At 31.4% G+C, this 6,053-nt stretch overlaps 1 protein-coding gene across 3 annotated transcripts in view; it reads left to right on the top strand.

Moving 5' to 3' along the window:
- The first annotated feature begins 547 nt into the window (after positions 1 to 547).
- The window catches only part of PKN2 (protein kinase N2), a 93,026-nt gene continuing 87,520 nt past the window's right edge, over positions 548 to 6,053 (top strand). For 2 of the 3 annotated variants that reach the window (XM_068965054.1, XM_068965055.1), the window contains exon 1: positions 548 to 778. The gene's annotated coding sequence lies outside the window, so the exon portion shown is untranslated. The remainder of the gene's footprint in view (positions 779 to 6,053) is intronic. The other variant, XM_068965053.1, reaches the window with a different exon arrangement.

Below are 6,053 nucleotides of genomic sequence, written 5' to 3'. Positions count from 1 at the left end.
TTTAAGAGATTTCTTATAGAAGAAAAAATAGAATTTTATCTTACCTATGGAATTTAATAATAATCTTTACTTATTAAGTGACTATATACTGGGCCAGGAATTTTATTTGAAATTTCACATATGATATTTTAAATTACCATGTTACCTCTGAAAACTGCCTAATATTTAGATGTTGCAGGCAATTAAACTGAGTATTTGAAAGGTTAAATAACTTGCTCAACATTCACTGGGTAGGTGCTGCTGGAATCTAATTTGGGCTTGTGGAATATCAAACATCCACTGTTTTTAAAGCCCAAAGATGGCTTTATGTGCAAATGTGTTTATTTTAATGTAAATTTGTCAGGTAATGCTATTTAGTGAGTGGGCAGAGATTTTGAAGTATTGCCTTTAGTACAGTTTTATTCTTATACTGAATATTTTACTGAGCAAATAACTTTTTCTAAACTCCCACATTTGTGTGTTTGTTTTTTTTTGTAGAGCGATTCCCGAAGTCTTCCTTTTTCTGAGAATGTGAGTGCTGTTCAAAAATTAGACTTTTCAGATACAGTGGTGCAACAGAAATTGGATGATATCAAGGATCGAATTAAGAGAGAAATAAGGAAAGAACTGAAAATCAAAGAAGGAGCGGAAAATCTGAGAAAAGTCACAACAGATAAAAAAAGTTTGGCTTATGTGGACAACATTTTGAAAAAATCAAATAAAAAATTAGAAGAATTACATCACAAGCTACAGGAACTAAATGCACATATTGTTGTATCAGATCCAGAAGATGTTACAGGTATTTTATTTGATGTTTATATAGTGTACTAACAAGAATGTGTTATTTTACAAATAGTAAGATTTTTGCCATATATAGTCTTTAGCCTTAACGAAAGTACAGGGGCTATATTTTCTCCTACAGTTAAGGTCTTATTTATATTTTATTCAGAAGTGCATTGAGTTGATGGATGTGAAGATTAAAATATTTACTTAGAGATGAGTAATTCTGCTGTCTATTCTCTTACTCTCTGTCACTAAGACATTACTTATTTTCCATATTTGTGTTTTGTATTGGATCAGCCACATGCTCTTACCTGATTCATTCTTGTGATCAGCAGCACGAGTTTGCCAGATGAAATGCACTGTATGACCAAGGGATATTTTTATTTTTTTGCAAATGTCGTTGTTCAAACCTGTGACCTCTGTTCTTTGTGCTCTAAGTGACTGAATTAACAGCTTACACTACCAGGCATTTTGTTTAAAAAAGAAGAAAAACATTAAAAAAGCCAAACATTATTTTTTTTCCTTCAGTATAGAAAATGAAAGGAAAATACAACCTATAAGTCCAGCTTAAGATCATAATTTCTAAACAATAGAATTAACAGATGTTCATGTTGGAAATTTTTCAAATGGTACAGAAAGTAAAAATAGAAAAATGACCTCTATCCAGTCTAGGCCCTCTCCCTAAAGGTAGTATTGCTTTTTTGTTGTATATCCTTACAGAAAAAAAGTCTGTATCACTGTTCATCCATTTATATTTATACATTCTTCCTAAACCTTTTTACTTAATAAATCATATAAGACACATTTGATCTAATAGTTTTATCTTTGCAAAGAAAATATTGTAAACTAGTAATTTAATGTCTATAATCCTTAGTTTATTTATTTGCAAAGACAGAGTGGTATATGTAGAATGATGTATCTAGCACCATAGAAATTTTAGAAGAACCTGTGTGATTAGCTAAGAAAAAATGATATAAGTAAAATTAAAGTGAAGAAAGTAGATAAATTTGATTAAGATCCATAAATTGCCAGTCTTAAATGTTGTATTTCTGATATTCCATGTACTTGATAGAACTTGTTTTAATACATTCCTTTCAACATCTGGGACTTACCTTAGGGGTTTCATTTGGAGATTCAATGTAGAGATTTTAATCATGTAAGAATAATTAAATATTAAAAGTAAAAGAAATCATAAAGAAACCAGTCTTCTTCTTTTAAGAGCTGAAATAATCCCAAAGATGTAAATTAATTTGCCCAGAATTACAAAACTAGCTAAAGAACTCTTCAGTCTAGTATTTTTTTATCCACATGTTCAATAATCACATTATAAATGGAAATTTGTATTATGAAATGCTTTTTTTAGCAATATCATATAAACTTGGAAATAGCCTGTTCTGCTGGAACTCTGCCGAGCTCTACATTCTTTGCCCATTACTTCTTTAGGAGAGTTCTAAAATAAGAAACTGTGCTGGAGCTTTAAACTCCATTTAGAGAAAACATTTTGCTAATCACAGAATACCAATAACTCCCTTCTAATTGAAATATAAAAGTGTTTTTGTTACACAGAGATAGCCCATTTGGTTTCCCAAGTCATTTTTAAAACAACTTTACTGAAGTATATAAATTACTTCTGATAAAACGCACATATTTTAAGAATATGATTTGATGTGTTTTAACAAATGTCTATATCCAGGTAACCATCACTACAGCTAGGGATCCTGACCATCACTTCAGTGGTTCTCATATAGTATACATAATAGTCCCCGTCGGTCTCTGATTCCCATCCCTGGGTTTAGGTAACCACTGGTTTGCCTACTATCACTTTAGATTAGACTTGTCTTTCCTAGAGTTTCATATGAAGAAATGACCTTATAGACCTTCTGTCAGATTTCTATTCTACCTCAACACTCAATTTGGATATTGCTGAACCCTTCCTTGACTTTCTCTGATTCTTTATTCTCTACTCTGCTTTGTCCACTCATTGTTGTATTATGTTGTATTACAATTTATTTCTGCACATTTTAATAGTACTTACTAAACTGTATGATCCTTGAGGACAGGACCATTGTTTTTATTCAGGTATTTTCAAGGTTTATCATAAAAGAGTGGAATATAGTAGGTGTTTAGTTGTGAATATTATATCTCAAAAAAAATCCCAGTAAATAACAATCTTATATTAGTTTTTATAGTTACAATGATACCAAACCATAATTTATCATGGTATTTTATTTAATAACTTGGGGAATAAAACCATAAATAAAGTTTTAGGATAAATATTTCCAGAAACTTTCTTTGCTGTTCATTTGACTTATCAGATAATTATAGGGCAGATGTTCTATGAAACATTTCTACTGTTACTTCTTAATGCTTAAGTTTGTTGCAGTGAACTTGACAAGTTGGTTAAAATTTGAATGTATTAAAAAAATAGTTCTCTTTGCAAATGCCATATGCACACATCTTGGTGATAAGTTTTGTTTTTTTTTTGCTTTGTTTTCATTTTCTCTTATAACTTACTTGACTGCATTAAAATCAACAAAAGCACAGAGGATTAAGGTAGTTGATCATTAATTTTACGTCAGATTGCCATGAAATTTTATGTTTTACATCATATACTAAAGTGGACAAAATCATTTAACTTGATTAGATCTGCCATAAAGAGTGAAGGACCTGGTGTTTGCTTTCAGTTCTCTAAAGTATGTGGATTAATAAATATGTGCAGAAGTATTTGGCTAATTCCTGTTGACTTGAGGGTATGTGAGCAGAATGAATGATTCAAGGAAAGAAGGATAGAATATAAATTTGCATTGTATATATGATTGCCATGTAAGCAGTTAGGAGACCTGCTTTTAACTCACTTCTGCAACAATTAACTCCTTTAGCCATTAGTTTCTAATTTGTAAAATAAAGACATTTATCAGATAAAGTTTAAGACGTTAGCCATAAAAGTCTCTGAAATATTGCTTATTATAATGTGAAGATGATCATTTGAAACTGTTAATGTCTGAAATATATGTGTTCGTTTATTCTTGAGTAGCCAAAAGTGCATTTTTTTATGTTCTCTTCATGTTTATGGTACTATAGACTTCCTGTTCACCTTCCATAATACTTACAGGATAGTCTCATGGAGTATTGTTATTATTCCCACTTGGAAATTAGAAATGTATTGTAAAATGAGGCTGACTGTACTTTGTGAAAAAAGTTTTGGATCTCTGTAAAGTGGATTTGTAATCTAGGTCATAGTTGATAACTATAATTCTAAATATTTAAGAAAGAACTGATTTTCTGAATCTTTCGAATCTTATATGTTATCCCTAAAGAAGAGGACAAGAATATTTCTCATATTTTATTAGGTATAACTAATAATTTGTATAGTTTAAATCCCTCTTTTTTACCTTATTTCCTTCTCTTGCCCTCTTCCCATTTCCATTTTCTCCTACCCCAACAAGCTTAGATTGATTTTTTGCCATTTGAGGTGGGGAATATTTTCTTTAATATGTAGAATATTCAGAAAGGAAGTATTGATTTAGTATAGAACTAATAGTGTTGGAATTTTGTGTGTGGTTTTGTTTGTTTTGGCCAAAGCGCATAGCATACATTATCTTAGTTCCCCAAGCAGGGATTGAACCCATGGCCTCTGCAGTGGAAGCACAGAGTCCTAACTATCGGACTGCCAGGAAATTCTCTGGAATTTTTTGGAATTAACTTTGGAAACTTCTCAGTTTCTGAGCTGTATCTGTATCGAGGGAGCCAACTTAGTAACTAGAATGTAGTTTATGAAGTCTTTCTCAAATGAGTACAGGTGAGAATTTAAATTTCTTTTTTATTATTGGCCTATCCACCTAAATGTGGCATAGAAATTATAGTTGACTTTTATGTTTATTAAAATGTGTAGCTTGATTTATTATGCTATTTCTACATAATCCTTATTTCTGATTGAATTTCTCATTTTGAGGTAAGCATATGTTGAATTAAGTTGTGAACTCCTAAGGAAAGGATTGCCATTAGGTTGGTAACTATAATCATTAATTAACAAGTCACTTTTAATGCCTCTGGATTTATTTTCTTGTCTTAAAATCATGAAATTAGTTGACTCATAGACATCTAATATGTGAATTCTTGATGATATATTTTTTAAAGTTAATACACAGTAAAACGGATTCTTCCTGAGTGCCTCATTCAGTGAATTTTAATACACAGATAGGTTCATCTAAATACCTCCACAATCAGGAAAAAGGGCAGTAGTATCCCTTTGTAGTCACACCCTCTTCCTACTCCATATCCCCTGGCAACCACTGATCTGTCCTCTGTCACTTACAGTTTGCTTTTCAAGAATATCATATAAATGCAGCCATAAAGTTTATAACCTTTTAAGTCTGACTTCTTTCACTCAGCATATTTCTGTGTGAGATTCATCTAGGTTACTGTGTTTAGCAACAGTTTATTCTTTTTTACTGCTGAGTAGTAGTCTATCATATAGATGCACCACAGTTTATTTATCCATTCTTCTACCAGGAACTTTAGCGTTCTTTTAAATTTTTTGGCAGTTATCAGTAAAGCTGCTATAACTGACCATTAACAGGTTTTTGTTTGAACATGTTTTCAGTCCACCTTGGTAAAAACTTAGGTGTGTGACTGCTAAATCATATATTAATATGTTTGATAATATAAGAAACTGCCAAAGTGGTTGTATTATTTTTCCAGAGTGTCTATATTATTTTTCATTCTCACCAGCAATATATGAGAGTTACAATTGTTCCACATCCTCTCCAGCACTTGGTATTGTTAATGTATTATTTTAAGCCGTCTAACTGGTATGTAGTCATTGACCATATATATTATTGTAATTAGGAAGAGGAAAGAAGAAAAAATGGCACCATCTTAAGCAGAATTTATGAAAGAATTGTGCATGCTGTAGGTACAGAATGTAGGCCTTTTCTACCAAGAGTTAGGCAATAAGCAGTTTTTGAACATTAAGGTGTCATGTAACAGATGAATGCAGTTATGAAATTTTAATGCCTAAGTTGCTTATTTTAAACAAGAAAAATTACAGCCCACAATCTTGTTTCTTTTTTTCTTAATCTCAATATCATCAACTAAGTTTTGCTTATTTCATATCTGTATCACCTAACATCATGCCTGAGAGTAAGCAGGTCCTCATTACCTGTTTGTTGAATAATCAAAATGAGTTATCTTTTAAGTCTGTATATTAAAAAGCAGTCTTTGAGCTGCAGATTGATCAAAGACTGTCAAACTCAGCTTTGTGCTTCTCCCTGAATCTTAAGTTGCATTGG

The sequence above is a fragment of the Capricornis sumatraensis genome, chromosome 2 (assembly GCF_032405125.1).
Source record: "Capricornis sumatraensis isolate serow.1 chromosome 2, serow.2, whole genome shotgun sequence".
NCBI lineage: Eukaryota > Metazoa > Chordata > Mammalia > Artiodactyla > Bovidae > Capricornis > Capricornis sumatraensis.
This window is presented reverse-complemented; position numbering and strand designations above follow the sequence as displayed.